Source organism: Macrotis lagotis, chromosome 1 (genome assembly GCF_037893015.1).
Source record: "Macrotis lagotis isolate mMagLag1 chromosome 1, bilby.v1.9.chrom.fasta, whole genome shotgun sequence".
Taxonomy (NCBI): domain Eukaryota; kingdom Metazoa; phylum Chordata; class Mammalia; order Peramelemorphia; family Peramelidae; genus Macrotis; species Macrotis lagotis.
Window position 1 is genome coordinate 556,341,946 of NC_133658.1, and position 14,498 is coordinate 556,356,443.

The window sequence follows — 14,498 nt, forward strand, 5'->3', positions numbered from 1 at the left end:
TCACCTTTCTGTGAGGAGAAGTAGATAGCATGGTTCATTACTGGTCCTTTAGAATCATGGATGATCATTATGTTGATCATAGTTCTTACAGCTTTCATATTTGTCTATATTTAAAGTATTGTTATTGTGTAAATTGTTGTTCTCTTTATCTGTATATAAAATATTGAGGTTGGTTCTGATATTATGGTATAAAATACTCAGAATTGTTCTGATGTGATGGTATAAAACTGTTATTTTTGGTTCTTTATACTTCCCTTAACATCACTTCATAGGAGTCTTTTCATATCCTTTTGAAATCATCTGTTTTTTCATTTGTTATCTTGGAGCGAAATAAATGGCATCCCATCAAGTTTCTCACTGTAATTTGTCCAGTCATTCACCAATTGATGGTGAATCTCTTTAGTTTCTACTTTTTTGCCACCATGAAGAGAAGCATTTATTTATTGAATTAGATATTTATAAATCACTCATTGTATGCCCAGAGGTAATCTCTGGTTATGTGATGTGATGAGAATGTAAAAATATTGCCTAACTTACTGTGTCTCCTTATTTGATAAAAAAAAAAATTCAAAAATATTGCTTGAAGTTGCCATTGACAACTTAATTTCCAATATGCTTTTCCTTATTGTGGATGCTATTATTATTGGAAGCATATATCTAGCAATCCTTGGTCATGAATTTGAGGAAGAAAACATCATCATATTCTTTATCCCCTGTGAATTTGACCCTAGAGAACAATCAACTGGATATTAGAAATAAATTACTGTGGCAGCAGAGCCACTTCAGTGTATGAATTTCCAGAATCTACTAGGGCTTGGCCTTGATTTACTCAAGTGAGGACTGTGTAGAATCACTCAATAGAGTATACAACAAAAATTACTGAACTAGGAGGAGGCGACTTGGCTTTTAGGTCTCATCTTGCCCTATGTGACTTTGAGAAAAGAGTTTATTCTTTCTAGACCTCAGTTTCCCTTTGAAGATATAGGCTAGATTTAAAGAGCCACTTTGACTTATGCTCCATAAAGTCTCACAGCTTAAAGGTTTACATTGCCCCTTGCCTTTCCAACAAATAAATAAATAAATAAATAATGAAAGGGAAAAATGAAAATGAAAAGAAATCACGATAGATTAAGGTATATACTTTTTATTTTTGTGCATATTTATTTATATATACATATATATAGCCCCACTTTGTTTGAAATAATCTAGAAATAGTCATTTCCAGATGAGAAAATTATTCTAGAGAAAAATATTAACCTGTGCTGTTATAATAGCACTTTCTATATTTCTTAAAACATTATCTGGATTTTGTTCACTACATTGATTGAGAAAATATATTAAATTCCTTTTACTGTGCATTTTGTGATCAGGCCCTAAATAAAAGGAATATAGAATAATATTTAATAGCTAAATAAGAATGAAAGTAAGTTTGATATTTTTATTTAATGCTTCATCTAAGAAATAAAACTTAATTTATAAAAACAAACAAACAAAAAATTGTTTAACCTCTGTGAGAAGCACAGTCAGCAGGGGAGAAAATAGTTTCTAGTGGCACATTTTATTAGATAGCTCAGTGTGGGGAAAAATAACACTGTTAGGCTCCATATTTTTATAAAGTTTAACAAGCTAACATGGAACATAAAAATTCCTCATAAAATGTTCTAAGATTTCTGCATCTTGAATGAATTGTTATTAGCATAGTGGATATGTAATTAATGAATGTAGAGCTTTATATGTATTGCATCTTTACATAATTTTTGTTGGAATTATATTTAATAATTACTGAAGTAGGGTTTGTTATGTATTTTTCAATCAGAATTTTAAAACTAAATTCATTTTTTAAAAAGATTTTCATTCTTCATGTGGATATCCAATGGGATACTAAATAATAATACCTTCTATATTAAATAGACTTATCATCTATTCATGTTTAAGTATATACAGTAAACAAACAAAAAAAGCCCATTATTTGAAAATTCATATTGAGCTCTGTTACACTTCTATAATTAAACACTTCAGTGTGTTGTTTAGATGGCTGAGTAGGGATAACATACAGCCTGTTCCAAACAGATTGTTTGCCTTTTCTTAAACACAGCTAATTTACAAACCCAATAGGTGGCCACTTTTAAGAGGAGGAAGTATTATTTTCATACAGGAAATCTGTGTCTAATTACTTAATTAGGTTTCCAATCTGACTGCTGAGACTTAATATTAAAGATAATATGAAATAATACTAGAACAATTTTCCACTGTGATGCTATTATAATGAAATTTCTTAATCTGACAACCCACAGTTCTGTTAAAAAATGAGGATCTTAAAATGCATGGTCAGTCACAATTTTCCATTGTATATAGTAGTTTATAAGTCATTCATTGTCCAGTTTCCTGCAGATAATATTTGGAAGATTCAGGTATTTTGAATCATTATGTAGTTGATTTGTAGTCTGAAACTTTGAGTCATTATCCCATAGAGGGTTCAGAGATCAAATTAAAAGCATCCATTACTTTTATTATAGCTTTAATTGAAATGTAGCTTTTAAAACCTTTTCAGCTTGGGGTAAAAAATATTCTTCATTGTTAAGAGATCACATTTCTTTTAAGTATATGGCTATATTTGTGGTGGGTTTTAAAAAGTTGATTATTTTATTGATTTCATTTGTTTCTTAACATCTTAGATTTCCTCTTGTATCCCTCCTCCTTTCCCAACAGCAGAACTATCCTTTATAAAAATAATTTATTTAAAAAAACAGGAAAAGGAGGGAAAAATTCACTGAAGCCAAACAATGCATTAAACATATTTGCAGTTATTTACACTATTGCACATTCATAAACCCTGATTTCTGCAAATGATAAAGATATTCATATCTCCTCTTTGGATTCAGACTTTATTATGTTACAACATTCAGTTTTGACTATTTTGTGGTTGTCATTCTTTCCATATACATTCTTATAATAATTATTTATATTGCTTACTTCTTTCTGAATAAGTTCATGTTCTTTCTACGCTACTGTCATATTTATTGTTTCTTACAGCACAGCAACATTCCACTATATTCCCATATTACAATTTCTTTAGCTATTGCTCAATCAATGGGTATCTACTTTGTTTCCAGTGTTTATTGCCAAAGTGTATATGTTCCCTTTCTTTTTTTTTTCATTTGTTGGTTTTTGTAAGGCAATGGGGTTAAGTGATTTGCCCAAGGTCACTCAGCTAGGTTATTTTTAAATGTCTGAAGTCAAATATGAATTCAGGATCTCTTGACTCCAGGGCTAGTGCTCTATCCACTGTATCATCTAGCTGCTCTCTTGCCTATCTTTTCACCAGTGACCTTTAGGTATATTCCTAGTTGGGGAACAAATTTCTGGAACAAAATGTTTATAGACTTTTATTTCCATAATTTCCACTTTATTTCCATAATTTCAAATTTCTTTCAAGAATGGTTGTGCCAATTTATAGCACTACTAACAATGAATTATTGTGCCTATTTTTTGCATAACCCCTCCAGTCTTGACTATCCCTTTATTTTGTGATCCTCACCAATTTTCAGGGTATGCAATAAAATCTGAGTTGCTTTGATTTGCATTTTTCTTATTATGAGTGATGTCAAGTATTCTTTCAATAGTAAATATTTTTCTTTTGAGAACTCTTTCTGATAATTTTTTTACCACTTTCTTATTAGGAAATATCTTTTTGTTATATTTCAATAAGTTATCTGTATATTTTGGATATAAAACATTTGTTTTATATATTATCAAACATTGAATGACAATTATTTTTCTGATTGATGGTTTCCCTTCTTATCCTAAAGACTTTACTTTTATTTGTGAAAAAGTCTTATAATTTCATATAATCAAACTTACCTATTTTACCTTTTATAATTTCTTCTGTTTCTCTAATTATGAAGAATTCATTCCCCCGTTCTTAACTGCAAAGCATTATATGATGTTTAGCTTCCAATTTTCATTATGATCTTAATATTTAAATCTCAAGTCCATTTTTGAATTTGTAACCCTAATATGTACCAGACTACTTTCCAGTTTTCCAACACTTATTATTAGAGAAGTTTTAGACAATTTTTGTTTTGAGGTTTATTTGCCATGAAGTGACTGAGTTGTTATTTTTGATTCTTCCTTGTCTTATCTGTCTTATTCATCAACTTTTCTATTTTTAATAATTATCATAAGGTTTTGATAATTACAGCTGTTGATAACATTTTTAAAGATTATTTCATCTGTTCAATCATTTCCAGTTGAAGGAAAATATTTGACAGCTATTTTCCTACCTTGTTTTAAATTAGAATAACTCAAAAATCAAACTTAAAACTTAGAGATATGTGAAATGTCTGTCATGAAGAGCAATGCAAGTTTGGAGATAAAGTCTCTTTTGAGACTTTTTTTAAAATCTGTTTGTTTGTACCAGATCTTTCCAAATTCTTTTGTACTCTTGTATCCCCTGGTAAAGAGCAGGAATAGTTAGCCCTTGAGTTTACTTGTTTCATGCTCTAAAACTGTTATTCCATGCTAATTTTCATGGCTGAATGAGTGCTTTAGTTGCCATAAAGACATTTGCTTCTAAACAGTATAAAAGGAATTTTAAAATATCATTCTGAGCATGCAACCTATGTTCGTTTCTTAACTTTGGCAGTGTGCTTGATGGTGCAATGTTGTGAATGTTCACAGGTTCTGATTTCTGAGTGAGCCACTGCAGTTAAGAGACTCATGACTAATCCAAAGTCAGAACAGTCAAGAAGTAGAAGTTATTTTGTTTTAGCCTATTTAAATATTCTTTTAAAGAGTCTCTGCAAAAGGAACTTATTGTGTCATTTCACTCATCCCCTGGAAAGAATAATAATCTTCAGAATTAATAACAGTCAAGTACTCTGCTACACTTGGCTTCCCTTACTTTTAATAGAGGAGGATGAGAGTAAGTAAGGCTGGGAACCTATACTATTTTAAAATAGTAGGAATATAACTTTTCTAGGACAAATTACAATCAGACATCCAGATGTAGGTAAATGTCGAGAAATCATTGATTCTTTATTTTTTCTAACCATTGTTTACTGTAATAATAACAGTACTACTACTACTACTACTACTACTACTACTACTACTACTACTAGCTATTGTTTATGTAGCACTACAAGGTTTACAGTGTGATTTAAAATTTTAGTTCACTTCATTCTCACAACAATCCTGGGAGATAGATACTATTATTCACTTTTTATAAATGAGGAAATAGAAGTTGAGGGAAGGATAAGTAACTTGGTGAGATTTTGACTCAGGTTATTCTGACTCTGGTTCCAGTACTTTATCTAATATACCACTTAGCAGCTTGCTATAAAGAATAAAAAGATGAATAAATCAGAAATTCATATATGTTTTGAATCAGTAACTCCTGACTGTTCCTTTTATCTATATATTACTATCTGATTTTGACAAATCCATATTAGAACACATGCTTTAAATTTAAAATTTGTCAAACATGTTTATTAAGTGTCTATTATATGTTAGGGCAGCTAAGTAGCACAGTGGATAGAATGGCGGGCCTGGTGTCAAGAAGATCTGAGTTCAAATATAATCTCAGACTCTTATTAGCTGTGTGAACCTGGAAAAGTCACTTAATCCTGTATAGCTCAGTTTCCTCATCTGGAAACCACTCCACTATTTTTACTAGGGAAACCCCAAAGGGGTCTTAAAGAGTGAGACATGATTTAAAAAGGACAAGAATGTGTTAGATACTGAAACATTTGCTTTTTATTCAAGGACCTTGCATTCTAATAGGGTGAAAGTCTCAATTGACCAAGATGTTGAAGAACAAAACAAACAAAAAACTCAAATAAATTTAGATATCTTAGAGAAGAAAAAATCATTGGGAAGATAATTTAACTGTTTATAAGTATTTGAAAGACTCTTATCTAGAAGAGAGATTAAAATCATTCTACTATTTTTGAGAATGCCGACCTAGGAATAGTGAATGAAAATTTCCATTTATTGGAAGACAGATTTTTGGCAAGTCACTTAATCTCTCAGTTCCCTCACAGCAGTTCTCTTAGAATCTAATGAAAGAGAAGGTACTGATCTACATTGGTAAGAGAGAATTTTCCTACCAGAGAATTTTCTATATCAATAAAATCATAGATTCAGTCCCTATTCCTATAAGAGGCAGGGGATGAAGAGGAAGTTTTTTCAATAGGTACTTGGTTTCCTTTTACAGTTACCCAAATCACTCTTATTTTAATCTCCTTTGTTAATATATATACTCTCCTGGGGCAGATAGGTGTTTGGAGCACCAGCCCCAGAGTCAGGAGAACCTGAGTTCAGATCTGGCCTCAGACACTTAATAATTACCTAGCTGTGTAACCTTGGGTAAGTCACTTACCTTAAATAAATAAATAAATTATATGCCTTAAATAAATCATGGAAATGTTTTTCTCAACTTTTCACTCTCTCCTTGAGTTATAACATCTCATTTCATAGGATCAATTATTACCTCTTTGAAAATAACTTCTAGCTAATTAATTAGCCTTAACTTTATACTATGGACATATCCAGTACTAATTTCTTTCCTCATCACAAACTATCTATGGAACATCTTTTAGGCATCTTCAAGTAAACACGTTTAAATTGGTATTATTTTTTCTCCCCACAAATTTCTCACCTACTCCAACCATTCCCATTTCTGTCTACCTAGATATCCAAAATTCATAAGTTTGAAAGTCATCTATGATGTTTTTTCTCTCCAACTCTTTGAAATCTATTCCCAAGTCTCATCAATTCTTTTACTATAGCATTTCTTTTAATAATGGGGCTCTCCTTATAGGGTTATTTAGTTCCTTTTTTCCTTCACTCACTGCTGCTTCATAAGACTATGATAATAATCTCCTAATTGATCTTCCTTGCTTCCAGTTTCTTAGTTTCTCCAATAAACTTTCACACTGCTATAAAAATAATAATCCTAAAGCACATGCCAGCTTTAAAAAACAAAAAAAAAATCTGCCAAGTCTTTATTGTCTCTGGGATAAATGTAAACTCCTGACCCTTTCCAATACATTTTTTACTCCACTGCCCTTGTAATCTTTGATTCACTGACCTCAAGATACTACACACACACACACACACACACACACACACACACACGTTATTGTTATTATTGTACTCATCCTCTAATAAAACAAGCAGAAAATTCAGTAGCTTCCCATATATACTTTGGAAGTATACATTTGACATTGAAGGCTCTTCACAGTCAGTTTCATTCTAGCTTTCTTTTTTTTAAGATTTTTATTTATTCTGATTTTTACAATTTTTTCTTCTAATCTTACTTCTCTCCCCCCCCCACAGAAGGCAATTTGCCAGTCCTTACATTGTTTCCATAGTATACATTGATCCAAATTGTCATTCTAGCTTTCTAACTTACTCTGACACTAATTGCTTTTACTTACTTTACATATATTCCAATGCAAGTAATAAAGTTATTGTAAGTAAATTTCAATAAACACTTATTAAACATCTACTATGTATAAGATACTGTGATGTTAGGAATGCAAAGGCAGACAAAAATAAAATAATTTGCTTTCAAGAAACTTACAGTCTACTAGGTGGAATGGTGGAATATAATATAAACAAAGAAATAAATATGTGCTAACTAAAGGGAACAAGGAAGGCATCATGGAGGAAGTGGCAAGTGTTTAAAAAAGATAAGGATTCTGAGAGATGTGCTTTCCAAATTAGAGGCAATAAATCAAGAAAGACTTATTAAATACTTAGCATGTGATAGGCACTGTGCTATACATTGAGGATACCAAGAGAATAATTAAATAGTGCTTGCCCTCAGAGGGCTTACATTTTATACATATGGATTATATGCATATGAGTATAAATGTTTGTATAAGGTATATAAATATATTCAAAATATATTCAAATGAATATAGGGTAGTTTTTTTTTAGCAGGAAAGTGTTAGTGATTGAGGGAAATCAGGATAAGTTTCATGTACAAGGTGATATTTGAATTGTTTTGAAAGAAGAGATTATCTCAAGGGATTGTGGTGAGGAGGGTTGGGGTCTATTCAGGAATGGATGGGTGACAGACTTCAAAAGTACCAAGGCAGAAAAGGGAACATCATGTGTGAAGGACAAGGAACTTTTAGTTTGACTGGACCCCCAGATATATTGTATATAATACAATATAGGTATTGTATAATAGGACTGAAAATATAGGTTGGAATTAGGTGGTGAATGACTTGAAATATCAGAGTAGAGAGAGAATTTTGAACTTAAGGAAAAATAAAGTAGTATAGTTTGCTAGAAAGTAAAACATAGGAAAAAGAGAAATATAAAATAAGGCTAAAAGGCAAGATCCCTATTGTGAAAAGCTATAAATGCCAGGCATAGTAGGCTATGTTATGTTTTATCCCAGATGTAGTGGCTGCTTGAAGGTTTGCTTTTTTTCCTATTTTTATTATTTTTTTTAGATTTTTGCAAGGCAAACAGGGTTAAGTGGCTTGCCCAAGGCCACACGGCTAGGTAATTATTAAGTGTCTGAGACCGGATTTGAACCCAGGCACTCCTGACTCCAGGGCTGGTGACTACGACACCTAGCCGCCCCAAAGGTTTGCTTTTTTAATAAAACATTTTTAAAGTACCTAAGGAATCCATACTTAACATATAAATATAGATATCCACAATGTAGTGTGATATATTTATACACGTGGATAGATATATGTTTATGTCTATTTATCTAAATGTATATATTCCTAATGCAGTTTAATTTCACATATGTATACATGTCTATGGTTGAGGGTGAAATTCTATTTGTAGAACAGACAATACTATGCTCATGTATAAAAAAAAATGAGGAAAATCTGTTTGTATTATCTATTTCGGAAGCTTGTTATCTTGATAAACCTTAAAGTGCTATAGGAATAAGAACTATTTAAGGGAGTAGCTACTGAGATACAGAGATAAGTGGAAGAGAAGAGTGATGGTAGTGACACTAATAGAAATAATGAAGTTGAAGGTGTATTGGATCTAGTTGTGGGGGGGTGAAGAATTTGGAATATACTATCTCCAGGGAAGGTTTTCTGAAAGAATTAGTCATGAACTGAGCCTTGGAGGACAAGTATGATTTAGATAAGCAGAAGGAGAAAAAGCATATTCCAGACAGGAAAAAGTGTCTGACTTCACAACAAAGCAAAGAAAAAGCCCAAGATAGCTTCAGAGAACCTGTTAGTATTTTAATGTTTCTGAAGTTTTGTACCTGCTGGTACTTTTACTCTTTCTCCAGTCTCTTTCATAATAGTAATTCCAACTGACTCTTACATGACTTGGTTATCATACTATTCACATTCCTTTAGCTATGTAATGGTTTGTTGATTTTTTTTCTTTAATGCCTAGAACTACAAACAATATTTAAATTTGGACTCATCAAGAAAAATGTACTCTTGTACTTTTCTTTCATTCATTTTTTGAACATTTGTGCTTTTTTGCAAGATCACATGAACTTTTGGGGCCTCTGTATATATGCTAATGCTCACAGGGTCAGGTTTTTGGTTTGTTGTTATTTTAAAAATATGAGCTGTTCTCTTGGCATAACCTTCTTCAGCTCCCTCACCTATCCTATGTTTGTCCATCACAGCAGTTGCCAAATGTGAAGTACATGGTGTTAATATCAGCCATGATTCCCATGACTCAAGTCTATCTCTAATTCAAATTCTCTCAGTCTCGATGTTAATTATTCTTTTCCAATTAATGAGCAATAATTTGCAAAGATCCTACTTTATGTTAGGTTGTTGGAGATGCAAAGACAACAAAATTGCTCTCTACCTTTAAGTAGCTTAGACTCTATATGAATAAATAATATGTGAACATAATAAATAAATCATCATGATGGTGGATGATGATGATGATAATGTTACCTAATATTGATATAACACTTTAGGGTTTTCAAAGCACTTTGCAAATATTATTTCATTATATCCTCACAAGGGAAGTAGCTACTGTTGCTATCTCCATTTTGCACACAAGGAACCTGAGGCAGACAGAGGTTAAGTGGCCATAACTAACATTTATATGAGTTGGGATTCCCACCTAGCTGATTATTTGTGCAAAATTATATTCAGAGATAACAAAATAAGTTGTTTAAAATAAATATTCAAACATACAATACATACATTCATAAAGTGAAACACCAAGCAACTGAATGGTGAAGATGTACTGGGATGATCAGGAAATGTCATGTCTCAGGGGAATACTTGAGTTGGATTTTGTTTTTGCAAGGCAAATGGGGTTAAGTGGCTTTGCCCAAGGCCACACAGCTAGGTAATTATTAAGTGTCTGAGACCGGATTTGAACCCAGGTACTCCTGACTCCAAGGCAGGTGCTTTATCCATTATGCCACCTAGCTGCCCCTTGAGTTGGATTTTGAAGCAAATTTGGGATTCTCTGAAATGGAGACTTTGGAGGTGTGTTTGGCACCACCTGCCTCTATAAAGGCAGACACATGGAAGATAGCATATTATGCAATTCTTTGTAAAGTTGATAAATCTTCCATTTCTCTCTCCATCGAATTCAGTGATGAAAATATAGACCACAAGACCAAGAACAAAGACCCTTAGCACTTCATTAGACACTTAGCTGCAGATCGCTGTAAATTATTCTGGGTTATATTGTTCAACTAACCCAATACCTTTAGCTGTACCATCTTCCAGCTCATATCTTTCCCTTGTGTTGCCAAAGATTTTGTGAAACTTTGTCAATCGCATAAACAGGAATCATGTAAAAATCAGGTGTCCTTTTTTTTAATAGTACTCCTTGATCCACTTTTTCTAAAAGACTTTCTTAACAACCAGTAGTATTTATTTCTAGTCATAACTTCTCTTTCTAAATTCTAATAAATGACCTTCTTAATAATAAATTCTGGAATTTATCTGGTTTTTGATATCAAGTTCACTAGCATAATTTATTATTTTTGATATACCTACTTTTTGAGTATCGAGATGAAATTTATCTAGATCTAGATCTATGATAACTCTTACTAATAATTCTTCTGTGATTAGGAATAGAGGTTCTTTCATTACTTTAGGATTCCAGGATTTGATATTATTGAGATAATATAATTGTTTCTTATAACATCCTTATCTTGTTTTCAAGTACATTTAAATGTACTGTACTTTAAAAACTATTAAAATATATATATAGACATCTCCTTCTCACATTAGGAAATAAACTCTTCCACACTTTTGAATCTTTGACATGAGTGACACATAACCCTTTGGACACTAATTTTCTTAATTTTAAACTTTTTTTTTCTATTGAAAATAGATGGTGGCCAGTTTGATGTCATAGTGGACAGAAAGAGCACTAGACCTAAAGTCAGGAAGACCTGAGTTCAAATACAACATCAGACACTTACTAGCTGTATGATAAGTCACTTAATCCTGTTTGTTTCAGTTTCCTTATTCCTGGATAGGGAACTAGCAACCACTCCAGTGCCTGCTAAGAAAATCCCAAAAGTGGGTCATAAAAAGTCAAACATGAAATCAAAGATGAATAAGCAATGTTTACCTTATGGCAGAACTGATATGTTGGACATGACTTAACATTTTCTTAATGATTCAGGTTCATAATTATGAACATTGATCATTGTGCAGTGACTTAACTTAAGGTTATTGAGGTTTATAATGCTATTTGAAACTATACTCTGTTACTTTTTGATGTTTTTAATTGATGTTTTTATAATTATAATTATAATTTTATAATTAATTGATATTTTTTATTCTATTTGCTTGTTGTAGTTTTTGCCTCCCTTACCTACAGACAGTTGACACTTAAGCACTCATTTTTTCCCTTACTTTTTCTAATATACCACCATCTTCATTCAGAGAAGTTGATCCTACATATAAATGAGCTATTGCTGTGTATCAATACATATATTTAGTAGATTCTTACTTACACATATAGCATATGAAGGAGCCAGTTTGTTGTATTGAAAAGAAGATTTAATTGATAGTGTGAAGATGTGCCTTGGACCTGGCACTAACTTAGGTATATCTGCTTCTTAAAGCCTTAATATGTTAAGTAATCTCATATTAATTAGATAGATGGCTTCTATCATCCCTAAAATTATTCGACTATTGTTAACCACCAGAGTATGTGGACAATCTAACATACCACTCTACAAATCAACCTATGTTTTCTTAATTGTAGGATTGTATTTCTTAACAATTTTCTCTTTTGGCCTAATGGCTCATTTAACTGCCATCTTCATTAAACACTGATAACATATCAAAAATGCATTAAAATAAATAAAAACAATTATCTTTGATCACAACCTTTTAGAAAAAATAATGAATAAATAAATAAATGGATGGTTATGCATTTATTAAGCTCTTTACTATATGCAAATCATATATGCAAACAGAAAAGTGTAATTGCCTTTGCCTTGAATATATAGGAATATCCAGCTAAAAGTCCATTAGAAAGGCCCAATGCTCCTTAGAGTTCACTAGCAATATATGTGGCAGTAAGGCTTCTTTAGAATCATTTTATTGATGGTGAGTCATTTGATGATTCTAAGGATTTTTGTTTTGAGAACTTTATTTTTTTGAGTCTTTAGAAGCTAATGGATTCTGAGGATCCTAGGGCTAACAAACACCTATAGTTGCAGTTTCCTGCATAATTCCATAAAGGTTGCTTCTCTGACCTTGACTTATGCTCCTGGGGCTCTTACATGGGTAGCAGTTGTTTAGCAACTTGGTGTTGGTGATGAAACAGTTGGTATATTCTTTCTAAATGATGGTTACAGGACTGAATTGGAACCAGAACTGTCTATATTGGAACATATAGTTACTCCTAGGGCTTTTGGGCAGAGTCCTCAGCTATCTGAGAAGTAGTAGTTGGGATGGTGATGGTAGTTTGACCTGAACATGGTAATTCTTGTTTCTCCATCAGGGTACCATTTGAAAAATCAGTCAAATAGTAGTGTTCATGTGCTGGTAGTCCCTAATGAGGTTAGTAGGGTTTTAACCAGCTAAAATAGTAATATCTAAAAGGGTCAAACTTTTTTGATGATTATTGGTGAATGCCAGCATCCATATATGTAATTAAGTTAAACTGTAACTAAATTACCCAAGGTCACTAATGGTCAAACTTAAAATTTGCATTCATTTTTCTTAGTTGTTTCTTATATAATATAGATAGATAGATAGATAGATAGATATCCCTTTTATTTTCTTTTTTAACAATAACAAAAAGAATCAAATTGAGATAGGGAATAGAACTATCCTTTCAATGAGAAATAGAACATTCCTTTTACCAAAACAGGTCAACACCTTCTCTGCACCTTAAGTATTAGAAAGTTATCTGAAGACTTTAAGGCCAATGGACTTTCCCAAGGTCACTCTCCTAATATGTGTCAGAGGTAGATTTTGAACTCAGGTTGGCCTGATTTTAGAGCTAGCTCTTTATCCACATTAACATAATGTCTCTCCTACCCATGTATATACTTGTTATAAATCATTTGCCAGACTAAATACACCTCACACATTTTATTTACATTCTAGCCTAACTGGCTTTTTCTGTTCTTATCCATGTATCCATACTATCACTCCATCCATCCACTTATCCATCCATCCATCCATCCAACCTCTTATCTATCCCCTTAATAAAATGTAGTTTCCTTTCAGTAGGAAAATGTTTTCTTTTCCTGGAATCTAATATGGGGCCTTGTACATTGAAGGTGTTTAATAAATGCTTGCTGAATAAATGAATGCTGACTCATTTATTAGGACTTTTCCCAAAAGGACTTTACTTGGCAATGTTAAAAAAAACTGACTTTAATTTATTATCAAATAAATAGTGGTAATACTGGTGCTCCTTATGTTAAATATTTAAAGTTTAATTTAAAAATAATATGTAATCTAGCTTTTCATCAAATTCAAACTGACTAGTCCAGATTTTACTACACTTTCCCAAAATAATAATAGCTGTCGTCATATCACTTTAAGGGTTTAAGAATCCCTTTTTACAGGTTTGAACCTCATAACAGTTTTGAGTTAGGTTACCTGCATATATTATTAGTATAACTTTAAAAGTGAGGAAATGCCCATGACTACCTCCCAGGCCAAACTTCATCTTGAAAAGCGTGTTTTATATGTTCTAATGGTTTTCTTGTTCCATGACTCTTCATCCTGAAATCCTTTGTCACATGAAGTTTTAAATTATTTTTCTATGCAAGGCAGCGTTAGACACTTGTACATTACATTGAAACTTTGCTATAGAAAGCCTTTGTGATGGTTCATTGGAATTTTTGACAGAACAGTCAGCTAAGGGACTTTTAATTGTAGCTGGATTAGTTCAATTGAGACTAATTTTATTTTGGTGGTTTGGTTTGAACCATTTGTTCTTTATACTTTTAGGGTAGTTTTTTTAATTAGTCATATAACATGAGTATTCATAATTTTTTGCTTCATTAAAGTCTTAAAGATAATTTAATATACTGTCAG

At 32.0% G+C, this 14,498-nt stretch overlaps 1 protein-coding gene across 16 annotated transcripts in view; it reads left to right on the forward strand.

Moving 5' to 3' along the window:
- Nucleotides 1-14,498, forward strand: part of LOC141507078 (HMG box transcription factor BBX-like) — a 369,819-nt gene that overhangs the window by 222,433 nt on the left and 132,888 nt on the right. The window lies entirely within an intron of this gene.